General features: G+C 42.6%; 1 protein-coding gene across 2 annotated transcripts in view; it reads left to right on the top strand.

Moving 5' to 3' along the window:
* Positions 1 to 7,792: 7,792 nt before the first annotated feature.
* The window catches only part of TMLHE (trimethyllysine hydroxylase, epsilon), a 72,840-nt gene continuing 66,539 nt past the window's right edge, over positions 7,793 to 14,093 (top strand). For both annotated transcript variants that reach the window (XM_047764727.1, XM_047764726.1), the window contains exon 1: positions 7,793 to 7,926. The gene's annotated coding sequence lies outside the window, so the exon portion shown is untranslated. The remainder of the gene's footprint in view (positions 7,927 to 14,093) is intronic.

Here is a 14,093-nt window from a genome sequence, read left to right as displayed (position 1 = left end):
TTAACCCACTCAGCAAGGCCAGGGATCAAACCCACATCCTCATGGAGGTTAGTTGGGTTTGTTAACCACTGAGCCACTACAGGAACTCCCATTCTTTTAAAATTTATATATTTCAGTTGGTGTGAAGTGTTTTGTCTTTGTGATTTTTTTTCCTTTCATCTAAAGAGTAAATGATGTTGTGCATATTTTCATGTGTTTATTGGTCATTCATGTATCTTTTTTTGTTAAGTATACATTCAAGTCTTTTGTTCATTTCTCATTGGGCTTGTTTATGCTTTATCTTTCCTTTCAAAGAGTTTGTTATATATTCCAGACTGTTTTCTCTTCAAGTCCATGGTTTACATTTTCATTCTTACAACAATGTGTTTGATGTGCAGAAGTGTTTAATGTTGATGAAGTTCAATTTATCAACTTTCTTTTATGGTTAATAATTTTTTCCTATTTTAAGAAATATTTGCCAAACCCAGGATCATGAAGATATTCTCACGTTTTATTCTTTGTGTTTCATAGTTTAAGTATTTATGTTTATGTCTATGATCATTCTAAATTAAATTTTGCATATGGTTTGGTAGAGTTTGAGGTTCATTTCCTTCAATATTCAATGGTTTATGAGACCTCCTTTCATATTGAATGGCATTGGTGACTTCAGAAAATACAACTGAAGTCATCAAGGCAGCGTAGTGTCAGCAGAAGGATAGACACCTAGAAAAGTGGAACTGAATTAAAGAGTCAGAAATAGACCCATGCAAATGCATCCAGATAATTTTTGACAAAGTGCAAAATCAATTCAATGGAATAAGGATAGCATTTCAAGCAATTGTCCTGGAGCAACTGGACATCTTGAGGCAAAAATATAAACCTTGGAGTTCCTACTTGGTGCAATGGGATTGGTGGTGTCTCTGCAATGCCAGGACACAGGTTCAATCCCCAGCTCAGCACAGTGGGTTAAAGGATCCAGCAGCAACTGCAGCTCAGATCTGATCCCTGGCCTGGGAACTCCATATGCCACAGGGTTGCCAAAAAAAAAAAAAAAAAACCAAGAAATAAACCTTGAACTAAGTCTCATACCTTTCCAGAAAAATCACTCAAAATGGATTATGGACTTAAATGTAAACAGAAACTATAAAACGTTTAGAAGAAAATATAACCAAATTATTTCAGATAAGAGTTCTTAGACTTAACACCTAAAGCACAGGGAATAAAAGAAACATTGATAAACTGGACCTCATCAAAATTCAGAATTTTTACTCTATGGAGTATTTAGGAGGATGAAAAAAAGAGAAGCAACGGAGAAGAAAATATTTGTAAACCACATATCCAACAAAGGATTAGTATCTTAAATACATAAAGGGCTCTCAAAACTCAACCATAAAAAAACAGTCCAAGGAGAAAAATGAGCAAAAGACATGATCACGTATTTCACTGAAGATGATATACAGATAGAAAATAAGAAAAATGTTCAACATCATTAGTAAGCAGGGAAATGCAAATTAAAACCACAATGAAATATTCATATAGACCGGTCAGAAGAGCTGAAATAAGAAATACTGACAATACAAAATGTTGAAAAGGTTGCATAGAAACTAGATCTCTCAGAGTTCCCACTGTGGCGCAATGGGATCCATCTTAGGAGCGCCAGGATGCAGGTTCGATCCCCAGCCCAGTACAGTGGGTTAAGAATCCAGCATTGCCACAGTGCAGGTTAGGTCAAAACTACACCGTGGATCTGATCCCTGGCCGGGGAACTCCATATGCCACAGGGAAGCCAAAAAAGAAAAAAGAAAGAAAGAAACCAGATCTCTCCCACATTGCCAGTGGGAATGTAGAATGGAATAGTCACTCTGGAAAACAGTTTGGTAGTCTCTTTAAATATTAAACATCTAAATAACCCAGCAATTGTATTCCTGTGCATTTAGCCCAGAAAAGTTAAAACTTGTATTCATGCAGACACCCGTACCTGAATGTTCATAGCAGCTTTATTCACAACAGAAAAATACTGGAAACAGCCCTAACGTTCTTTGATGGGTAAATGACCGAACAAAACAAAAAAATAAATTAATGACCATCTATGTTTAAGTCTATGATTGGATTTTCATCTTTTCCACTGACTTGTCATTTCTTACTCCAATGTCCCACACTGACTTGTCATTTCTTACTCCAATGTCCCAGTTTTGATAAGTGTAGATTTATAGTAAGTCTTAGAACCAAGAAGTGTAAGTTCTATAACCTTTTCACTATTTCTAAAGATTTGCTGGAACCCCTAAGACATATGTTTGCCTATTCTAATAGCTGCACAGCTTTGTCTTCTCTAATGCCTTGCTCCACAGATTTCATCTGCCTCAGCTACTCTGAACTCTGAACTTTGCCTCCTGAGCTCAGCTTGGAATCCCAGCTCTCTGTGTGGGGGTCAGGAAATTGTCAGGAGGCAAAGAACTGGGGTGATTCTTGGGGCTTACCTTGTGAGTTTCTCTCCTCCTGTAGATTAGTCATGTGCTGAGCATTGTTCAACAGCTGTAAACAGCTTCCTCCCATATTTTATGTAGCTTTATGATTTTTTTTAACAGCAGGAGTGCTAATCTAGTGTCATTCCCAATATAGGTTTATTATTTTTTTTCTGCTTAAATCATCCAGATTCAGCTTCTGTTGCATGCAACTAAGAACCCTGACTGATGAAAGTTGCTGCTTTATGCTATGCTCCAATAGGTGCTTAGCATTCATTATATGAATTAATCTTCTCTTAGAGGAATCCTTCCTTTTAGAAACCAAAGGCATGGGCAAGAGGCATTTCTAACAGTGGTAAGAGGGGTAAGGGGAGAGAGGTTTCAGTGATAGAAGCATTCCAGATGGAAGAAGCATGTATAAATGCACAAGAGAGTGAGCATGATAAGAAATACAGTATGACACCTTTGATATTTTCGAGGGAATAATTCTGAGACTTTCATAAATTCTCCAACCCAATAAAAGCACTATAACATAGAATTTCCTCAATAAAAGGCAGTAAACACAATGGTCTATATCACATACAACCTAAAGGATGGTCTTTAAGTACCCCTCCCACGCACGTTATCATGGGTACCTCCAGGATAACCAGCCATCCTCATTTCAGCAAAGTCTTACATCCCAGGGAATCTCTCGGTCCTGGGCAAACTGGAATGATTGATCACTCTTGAAAATTGTCCTTTAGTATAATGTGACATCACTCACCTAGCTACAGTTGATTGGTTCTTCATAAGCCAAACTTAAACTTGGCTGATGAATCCCTCCCTCAGTTTTATGGCTATGGACCACAGTGTCTGTGGCAGCCATGGGTGCCTCGCAGACTTTCTTTCAAGAGAAAACCTACTGTCAGGAATGTAGTCAGCTACCAGCCTCCAGCTGTAACACTTTCAGGATATTTTTGCATCATTTGATTCAAAGCCAGTCCCATCCCAGGCATCCCCAGCTATTTTCTGAGTCCAGGCGGGCTAATAGAGCCATTTCTCTTCAATGTTGGATTCCTCCAATCAGCAGCCTTTGCTCTGGAGTTCTCAGTTGGGCAGGCTGATACTCCGGTGGAGTTGCACTGCAACCTGAGGCACTCCCTACCCATTCCTTCTCCATGTCCTCTCTTTAACAACTATCAGACCTGTGTTGTGAACTGAAATCTCTCCCTGGCCACTCCTGACCCTCCTCTTTATCTTCCTCATCATTACCCACACTAAGTCTCTAGATGCCATCTTGGCATCCCTTTCTCAGATGATCCAACTTGGCATAGTGTGTCTCCCTAGTGGTTGAAGCTCTGAGAAGAAAATTTAGCAAGGTGTCAGTAACTATATTTCCTGTCGCAGTGATATGAGAAACAAAAGGAGGCTTGGTGGGAGGGGTGGGGGAACGAGACGGACAGTGAGGGAGAGAAAGGGAAAGGGAGAGAGAGAGAGAGCACACAAATAAATGTATGAGGAAGAATAAGATCAAAGAGAAGAATAAGATCAAAGAACGATGGGGTCTTAATGGCATTGGAACCCTTGGTTTTGACCATTCTTTTTTTTTTTTTGTCTTTTGTCTTTTTTGTTGTTGTTGTTGTTGCTATTTCTTGGGCCACTCCCGCGGCATATGGGGGTTCCCAGGCTAGGGGTCGAATAGGAGCTGTAGCCACCGGCCTACGCCAGAGCCACAGCAACGCGGGATCCGAGCCACGTCTGCAACCTACACCACAGCTCACGGCAACACCGGATCCCTAACCCACTGAGCAAGGGCAGGGACCGAACCTGCAACCTCATGGTTCCTAGTCGGATTCGTTAACCACTGCGCCACGACGGGATCTCCGGTTTTGACCATTCTTGAGGCCTAACTGTACCTGGTCCTTTCCAAGTTTTGAATGTTCCACTCCAGAATTTTGTGAGACACCCCATTGTCTTTCCATAAATTTCTCTCTTTCACTTAAGTTAGTTTCAGTTAGGTTTTTTGTTACTTCCAACGAATGAAACGCCTCTTTACTGCAAAATTTATTGTACGGGCTACTGAGTTTGTGCTGAATCATATTTCTGTTGATACATCCTGTTCATATCCTCAGACACAAAATTACTACTTTTCAGCTTTTACCAAATTTTTATCCATTAGTAGATAAGGGAAATTTTATATGGTCTAGATGATTTCTTCTGAAAACTTTTTAGCATTCATTTGTTTCTGTATATATAGTAGAACCCTTGTCATAGACCACACCCTCAGGCAAATTCAACATTGCATTGTGTACGGAATGTTTACTTTCTGGCTAAAACCACTTTTAGTTACATAATAAAAGTTACTTCTATTATGAATCATTTTTTCTTTCTTTTATTTATTTTTTAACCTTTCAAAGATCAGTAGAGTGGGTTCTTTTAAAGATCATTTTGACAATTCAACATTCTAAATTACAATACACACTTTGAATCACTTTTCAACAGCTCTTAAGGTTATGAACAGAAATAGAAAGCATGAAAGCTTCATTAAGATGCAGACAAAACCAAGATGTAGATGTTGGCCAAAGATGATGGCTCCCAGACATCATTCTTATACAACAGCAAGAGATGGTGGTAATTTAGTCTAGAGCAGGGGTTGTAAAATTAGAGTCAACAAGCCTAATTCTGCTTCCTGTCTATTTTCATAAATAAAGTTTAATTGGAACATATCCACCCTCATCATTTAAATATTATCTGTGGCTGCTTTTGCTCAATGAACGTGGACTTGAATAGTGGCAGAAAGAGGCAGCATGTGCCCCACGAAGCCTAAAATATCTACTGTCTGAGCCTTTAAAAATTATCAACACTTGGCCTCATGTATTAATGGTACAGGTGGAGACAAACAAATGAGCAGATTATATTTTTGGAATTAGAGCAGGGACAAGTCTGGTGAGTACTAGCAACATAAGGAAAGGAAGGCCAGTGTGGCTAACACATAAAAAGACCCAGATACTATCATTGTTTTTTCTTTTCTTATTTTGTAGTACATTTATACCTATTTTTCTTCATTCAGACACTAACTCACTCATTCAACAAATGTTCTTTAAGTTTCCACTCTGTCCTAGACACTATATTAGCTGCTTCACACCAACACACACAAATCATAATAAAGGAAGCCAACAAGTAAACAATTACAGCAGAATAAGTGCTAACTAAAAATGAAGAGGAAAACAATTCAATTAATGCAAAGAAGAGGAAATAAACTTTTGTTTCACTATCTATTCAACACTTACCGGATATGCCGTGTCACCTTCCCCAAATTCTACCCAAACCACCCTTTCCCTGGTTGGCCACACCTCCCCTCCTCCAGTCACTAAAATATATCACCATCACATCACCATACAAAATACATCACCATAATATGCATAGAGCATTTACTGTGTGTCATATATGGCCATGTACTTTATACATATTATCTCATGTCATCCTCACAATCCTTTCATACAGATACTATTATTATGCTCATTTGTGAAATAAGAAGTCGGGAGTCAGAGAACTGAAATCCTTTGCCCAAGTTCGTGTATGTGCTCACTCAGGGCAACTATTTTCTTTCACCTGCGCTCTGGCTTGCTCTGAGCTGATGCCTAATGTTAAGATCATTGCTGCTTGATGGTATCACCTACCAAAGGCACCACTACCACTGCCAATACAAAGTCTGTGCCAAAGTCTTATGTCTAGAGCACTAATATTTGGGTCCAGGATATTGTTTCTTGAAGTTCTTAGTATTGTTTCTCATAGATGCCAAATATCTGAGAACAATGAACATATTTGTAAAAGAATTCTTTGTGGTTTTTACTCGTGCTGGCTTCTTTTTACAACTCTTACACGGGCTTTATCTACCAACCTCTTGCCTCTTTCTGCGTACTTTCCATGTGTTGATTTCACCTTACCTTTATTGATCTTATTCACTCTAATCACTGCTGTCATGCTCCTTCCTATTACAAGACCTTTGATCGTACTGTTCCCTCCCTCTGGAATGTTCCTTTTCCTGTTTGCCTGGCCAATTCCTATTTGTTCTTTAAACTCCATAAGGGCATGAACCCTATCTGGTTTTTGTTTACTTTTTTACACCCAGTGCTTAATACTGCACCTGGCATTCGGGAGATACTCATTAATGTTTGCTGCATGAATGAATACTTTATCCCCTGACCTTATTCAGTTATTCCTCTGTAGAGTGATTCATATTCAAGCTATACTCTTTTTTCTATCTATTCACTGACTGTAGACAATTCTCAACAAATATTCACTGAGCACATAATATATGTTAGGTTCTGAGCTAGGGACTTGGAAAATAAGTGGGAAAATTATGAACTTTTTGCTCTCGATAAGCTACTTGTTCATTGGAGGGCACAGGCATGCAAAGGGAGAGATTACAATCCAGAATGATAAGTGGTACACTTGAGGCCCGTGCTGGATGCATTGGTCATATTGCACTGACGAAAAAGGAAGCTATAAATTTATCTGGGACAGACAATGAAAAATTCACAGAGAAGGCAAAATCTAAATTGAGTCCAAAAGAATGAGCACCAAATTTCCAAAGAGACAAATAGGGGTACAGCTCTGGCAGAAAGAGTTCCAGAGGAAAAGTAGGAAGGGTTTTTCTTTTTTTGTTGACCCCGACTTCTACAAACTGTTTGCTTTATTATTACCCTTTCGACATTAGACTAACAATTATCACCTCTGATAACTACAACACTGCTCAGTTTCCCATTTTCAACGTCTATATATTTATTCGTTGTTTGCTGTTGCTCTCAATTTCTCCCTCCGCCCTGAATTTCCATTGCACATGTTATTTCAATGAAATATTTTCTCCTTCTTTGCAATACATATGGTTCTTGAATTTTTACGCGCATGTGTGTTCCTAAAGGTGTGTTGCGTTCGAGTGCTCACTGTATGTACTACTCTACCTGGACCTTGGGTTCAAGGTGCTCAAGCGAACTGGTGGGCGTTCAAAAGTGAGTCGTATGCCATGTAAGATCAAGACAGTGGTAGAAGGATACTGGAAGAATGTTAGTCCTAGGGAACCTCAATAAATCACCATAAATAGGAGCGAACTGGGAGTATCCCTGAAAAGGCAAGCAGGGCGACCTGGCTTTTACACGCAGAGTTACACAGGGTCCATCCAGCCTCCTCTCCGCCCCGCTGCTTCCAAACCTGCTCAAGGAAGGCAATCCACCGGCGCGCCCCAACCCAGCCCTCCGGTACCCGAGGCTCCCGCACGCCCCCCGCGGCCGGCTGGGTCCCCGGCGCGCGAGGCCCCCACCCGGCACGCCCGGAAGGAGAGGGGCGGGGCCTCCAGGCCGCGGAGCCCGGCGCGCGGGGGAGGGGCGCGCGGGGCCGCCGTTCTGGGCAAAAGGCAAAAAGGCGGGCGCAGGGCTGCCTCCCGAGGCTCGCCTTGCTTTCAGTTCCTCCCGCTTCGCTGAACTGGGAGTCGCGACCTCCGGCACAGGTGGGTCCTGCCCCGTGGATGGCGGGCGGGCCGGGGGGGGGGGGGGGGGGCGGGGGGAGGTGGCCCGGGTGGGGGCGGTGAGTGCGTCTGCCCAGGCTCTGGCTTTCAGGCCTGGCGCAGTGAGAGGGCGGCGGCTCCTGCCCTGGCTGCTCGGCCGCAGGGCGGTGGTACTCACCTTAGCCCTGGCAGAGGAGAAGGCCACTTGTGCCTTGCCACAGGGCGGGCGTCACGGTTTGTGCCAGATGTGCGACAGAGTCCGCCTGGAGATCAGCGCGGTGTCTGATGGGCCTAGTGCTTGGCAAGAGCTGGAAGAGCCGGAGCAACCTCGCGGCGGGACTGACGGCCGGACTACATTCTCAGACTCTATCGGACTTGCCCGCCCTGGGTCTGTCCTTGACTGGTCGTGTTTAGCTTTCTGCGAGTCCCTACCCTCTCCGCGCTTCACTTTGCTCGGCAGTGCGGTGGAGCGGGAACTCGGCTGTCTCAAGACATCGCAGCACTGACTTTCTTTCCTGCTGATATCCACTAATGTTTTCTGTCCCGATTTTATCCTTTCTGTGCCCCTCCTGAGCAAGGCTACCTAGCAAGAGTCGGGAATGGCAGGGCAGGGCGTCGGGGAGGCTAGTCAAGGAAGCTGTCTCTCTGTTCTCTGAAAAGCCTGTTTAGGCTTCTTACTTTACTGACTGCCCTGAAAAGCGGAAACATTCATTCAGTCCCTTAGTTGAATGTTAACAATGAAGAATGCTCCTCTGAATGCTTTGCCATTAAAAGTTTTACCCAGATGACAAACGATTGTCCAAAGTGTTATGTGTTCCATGAGTGTAGTACATGGCCTAACAAAAATGTCATCATAGAAGACTTGGGTGACATAACTGTATACCCAGTGGATGAAAGGAAAATGCTATCTCACATGGAGGAACACATCCGTAATCATTGCCATAGAGCAGTCTATTAGGTCTGCCTCTTCGCTTGGAATTGCCCTTTCAGGAAACACCATAGGAAAAATGACAGTTTATTTTCCACTGACGTAGCTATAAAGGCAAAGAATTAGAAACACTATGGAAGGACATTGTCGTGTCATTCTGATTTGTCCTCAGTAAGGAAATGGTGATAATGATAATGGCAACCATATGCTATGCACAGTACTGTAATCTTAACAACAAGGAGAGGTGAATGTGTTTATCGTTATACTTAAAAAGGTTATACATTATCTCATAACCAGTACCATGAAGGGAATGTTTGCTGTGTTGGTTGAGTCTGGGGACGTCTTTGCTTGTCCCACCTCTCTATTTCTGGGAAGGGCGGACCGGGAGGGATCACTTCCTGCTTGTGGTAACGGTACCAGGAACCACAAGCAGTTTTGTATCTCTGCTTGTTAACACTGGGAACAGCAGTAAACTACCCAGATTGATCACTCACTGGCTGCAGTGTTTTTGGCAGCCGTGCTTTCTGCCTGCCAGGACGAAGAAGGCGGGAGGCGGGCCCTGGAGGAATAACCCCCCTCTGAGAGGAAGAGTCTCTTTCTGCCTGGAGCCAAAGTGAACATAGATCCGCCCGTTGTTGGGGGCCCTGGGGACCCCCTTTCTACGACACCAAAGGTCCCCCGTGCTCATGTGGGCTGGACGTGATGCACCTGCCATCGTCCGCACGTGAAGAATTTACGGATGGGAGGCTCCGGGCAAAACCTGGTCCGTGCCACACCTGCAGGCTTTAGGCAAGGAGTGGCTGCCGATGGGAAGGAAGGTGAGTGTTCTTCGAGGTGTGGGGCCCGATGATTTCCCAGATGGTCGGCAGAGTGAGAGGGACCTTCGGATCGACGTTTGCTGAGCTGACCTTGCGGGTGAGCGTGGGCCTGGCTGTTTGTTTGGCAGGACCCGGTGAATGCTTTGGCCATGCTTTTACCCTGTTCATTCATTCTTTCACTCCAAAGACAATCAATGGATGCTCACGCTGTGCCAAGATGCGGATCCACTCACTGAGATTAGCAGTTCAGGAGGGCAGTACGTTCGAGAGGACGACCGGCATCCGGCTCTGAGCATGTTGAGTCTGAGGCATCCTCACTCTTCCCCATTCCCACGGCCGGATCAGTACAAAATCCTGTCCCTTCTGCATCCTGAGTGTGTTGTAAACCCATCCAGCTCTCTTCGCTCCCACTGCTAGTCAAAAGTTCAACCCAGCAGCATCCTTTATCTATGGATTGAAAAAAATAGCGTGAAAGACCCAACTCCTCGCGTGAGCCTCAGCCCTCCTGGGAAGACCACCTCCCCTCCCGTGGGCCCAGCAGCAGCGACAACAGCGCGCGACAGCCCAGGGAGCTCTGTGCGGCCCCTGATACATTGTCAAAGACATGGCCTTGTTTTTTCCTCCCATTCCCGAGGGGTTTTTAAAGGTTTGTATCGAGATGCAGTTTACATACCATGAAACGGACTCGCTCAAGGATTTTCGGGACGTTTACCGCGTGCTGCCGCCATCGCCATGATCCAGTCTGAGATCCATCATCACCTCCATCACATCTCTCCCCTGCCCGTTGGTACCCAGTCCTCATTACCACCCGAGCCCCTGGCGGCCACGGGTGAGCTTCCTGTCTCTGTGGGTTTCCCTGCCATGGACAGTTCCCGTAAGTGGAATCACACAGCATGCAGGCTTTGGGGACCTGCTTCTTTTACTTGGTGTGAGGCGTTCGAGGGGCATCCACGTCGTAGTGTGACTCGGCACTTTATTACTTTTGGGGGGGTGGGGGGGGCGCACGCTTGGCATGTGGAAGGCCCCGGGCCAGGGATCAAACCCGCCCCCCAGGCGTGGTGTGCACTGCAGCTGCGGCAACACCGGGTCCTTAACCCACTGTGCCACACGGGAACTCGCAGTACGTCATACTTGTGGTGGCCACCCCGTGGTATCTAATGTGTGTCTATACCACCTCTTGTTTGTGCACGTCTGGGTGATTGCCACCTTGGGGCCATGGGTGAATAAGGCTGGTAGGGGCATTCACGCCTCAGATTTTGGGTGTACATATGTCTTCAGGGCTCTTGCATAGATACCTAGGAGTGGGGTTGCTGGATCAAATGATAGTTGCGTGTCTCATCTTTTGCCAAAATCGTTTTCCCAGGGGGCCGCACCATTTCACATTGATTACATTCACATGCACCACCAGCCATGTATAAAGGTTCTAATTTCTCCACATCCTCACCAATATTTGCTGGTTTTCCTTTTAATAAATTTACAGCTGCCCTTGTGGGTGTGAAGTGATGATACCTCTTTGTGGTTTGGAGTTGCATTTCCCTAATGACATGATGCTGACCGTCTTTTCATGTTTCTTGTCCATTTATGTATGTCCTTTGGAAAAATGTCTATCATATATTATGCCCACTTTTCAATCAGATTGTTTCATATATATTTAGTATATTTATATACAAGACCTTTATCAGGTATTTTAAGTTCAACTTGTCATTTTTCTTTTCCAGATAGTGCTTTTTGGTGTTGTAGCTAAGAACTCTTTGGTTAATCCAAGGTCTTGATTTTTCTCCCGTATTTTCTTCTGAAAGTTTTACATTTTTGCTTCTTATGTTTTTGTCCAATCCATTTTGACTTAGTTTTTGTCTGTGATGTGAGGTAGGGGGCCTAAATAATCACTTTTAAATTGTAGTATAATTGACCTACAACACTGTGTTAGTTCCAAATGCACAATATAGTGATTTCATATTTCTATACATTATAAACTGATCACCATAAGTCAAGTTACCACCTATCACCATTGAAAGATATAATATTATTGTCTGTATTCCCCTTATATACATTATATCCACATGACATTTATTTTGTAACTAAAAGTTTTGTACCTCTTAATCCGTTTCTGTCCTCTCCACTTAACCTCCCGCCCCTCTGGAAACAACCAGTTTGTTCTCTGTATCTATGAGCTTGTTTCTCTTTTGTTAGCTTTATTCCTTTGTTTTGATTTTTAGATTTGAAATATAACTGTAATCATAAGAGAAATCATCTTTCTCCATTTGACTTATTTCACTTAGCATAATAAACTCTAGGTCCATTCATGTTGTTGGAAAAGGCAAGATTTCATTCTTTTTTTATGCCTTAATACTCTTCTGTATGTGTGTATGTGTTGTGTACCACGTTTTTACCCATCAGTGAACACTTAGGTTGCTTCCATGTCTGGGCTATTGTAAATGTTTCTGCACTGAACATAGAAGGTGCATGTATCTTCTTAAATAAATGCTTTTGTTTTAGGGTATATACCCAGAAATGAAATTGCTAGATTATATGGCAGTTCTATTTTTAATTTTTTAAGGAACCTCAATAATGTTTTCCATAGTAACTGTACCAATTTACATTCCTGCCAGCAGTGTGCAAGAGTTTCTTTTTCTCCACATCCTCACCAACACTTGTTACTTTTTTTGTTTCAGTATTCAGTTTATTTATTTATTGTCTTTTTAAGGCTGCACCCACAATATTTGGAAGATCATGGGCTAGGGGTTGAATCGGAACTGCAGCTGCTGGCCTATGCCACAGCCACAGCAATGCAGGATCCAAGCTGCATCGGCAACCTACACCACAGCTCATGACAACGCCAGATCCTTAACCCACTGAATGGGGCCTGGGATTGAACCCGAGTGTACAGTATTATATGTTATGATTATTACAAATAGTGATTCACAATTTTTGAAGGTTGTGTTACATTTGTAGTTATGATAAAATATTGGCTATATTCCTTATACTGTGCAATACGTCCTTATAACTTAGTTTATACCTAATAGTTTGTACTTCTTAATTCCTTACCCCTTTGTTATCCTTTCCACCTTCGTTCTCACCACGGGTAACGACTAGTTTATTCTCTGTATCTGTAGGTCTGCTTCTCTTTTCTTATACTCACTAGTTTGTTGTATTTTTTAGATTGCACATACAAGTGGTATCATAGAGTATGTGTCTTTCTCTGTCTAACTTATTTCACTGAGCATAATACCCTCTGAGTCTATCCATGATTCTGCAAAAGGCAAAATTTCATTCTTTGTTGCAGCTGAGTAGTATTCCATTGTGCCTGGGCATGTCTCTCTCTCTCCCTATACACACACGTGTACATATACATCACATCTTCTTTATCCATTCATCTGTTGATGGACACTTAGGTTGCTTCCGTGTCTTGGCTGTGTTAAATAGTGCCCCAATGAACATTGGAGTGCATATATCTTTTTGAATTAGTGCTTTCGTTTTTTTCAGTTATATACCCAGAAGTGGAATTAATGGGTCATATGGTTACTTTATTTTTATTTTTTGAGAAACCTCCATGCTGTTTTCCATAGTTGCTACACCAATTTATATTCCCACCAACAGTGTATGAGGGTTCCCTTCTCTCCACATCCTTACCAACATATATTATTTGTTGTCTTGTTGATGATAGCCATTCTGATGTGTGAGGTGATAGCTCACTGTGGGTTTGATTTACATTTCCCTGATGATTAATGATGTTGAGCCTCTTTTCATGTGCCTGTTGGTCATCTGTATTTCCTCTTTGGAAAAATGTTCAGTTCTTCTGCCCATTTTTAAATCAGGGTATTCGTTTTTTTTGATGTTGAGTTGTATGAGCTGTTTATAAATGTTGGATATTAAGCCCATATTGACCATAACATTTGCAAATATTTTTCTCCCATTAAGTAGGTTGTGTTTTCATTTTGTCAATGGTTTCCTTTTCTGTGCAAAAGCTTCTAAGTTTAATTAGGTCCCATTTGGTTATTTTTGCTTTTATTTCCTTTACTTTAGGAGACAGATGCAAAAAAACCTGCTATTGTGGCTTATGTCAAAGAATGTTCTACCTATATTTTCTTCTAGGAGGTTTATGGCATCCAGTCTTACATTTAGGTTTTTAATCTGTTTTGAGTTTATTTTTGTGTATGGTGTTAGAGAGTGTTCTGATTTCATTCTTTTCCATGTAGCTGTCCAGTTTCCCCAGCACCACTTATTGAAGAGACTGTCTTTCCTCCACTGTATGCTCCTGCCTCCTTTGTCATGGATTAGTTGACCATGGGTGCTTGGGCTTGTTTCTGGGCTTTCTATCCTGTTCCATTGATCTATATTTCTGTTTTTGTACCCATACCGTATTGTTTTGATGACTGTAGCTTTGTGTTATAGTCTAAAGTCAGGGAGCATGATCCCTCCAGTTC

Source organism: Phacochoerus africanus, chromosome X (assembly GCF_016906955.1).
Source record: "Phacochoerus africanus isolate WHEZ1 chromosome X, ROS_Pafr_v1, whole genome shotgun sequence".
In the NCBI taxonomy this organism is placed as follows: domain Eukaryota; kingdom Metazoa; phylum Chordata; class Mammalia; order Artiodactyla; family Suidae; genus Phacochoerus; species Phacochoerus africanus.
Note: the sequence above shows the minus strand (reverse complement) of the source record. Positions and strands in the feature narration are given on the sequence as shown.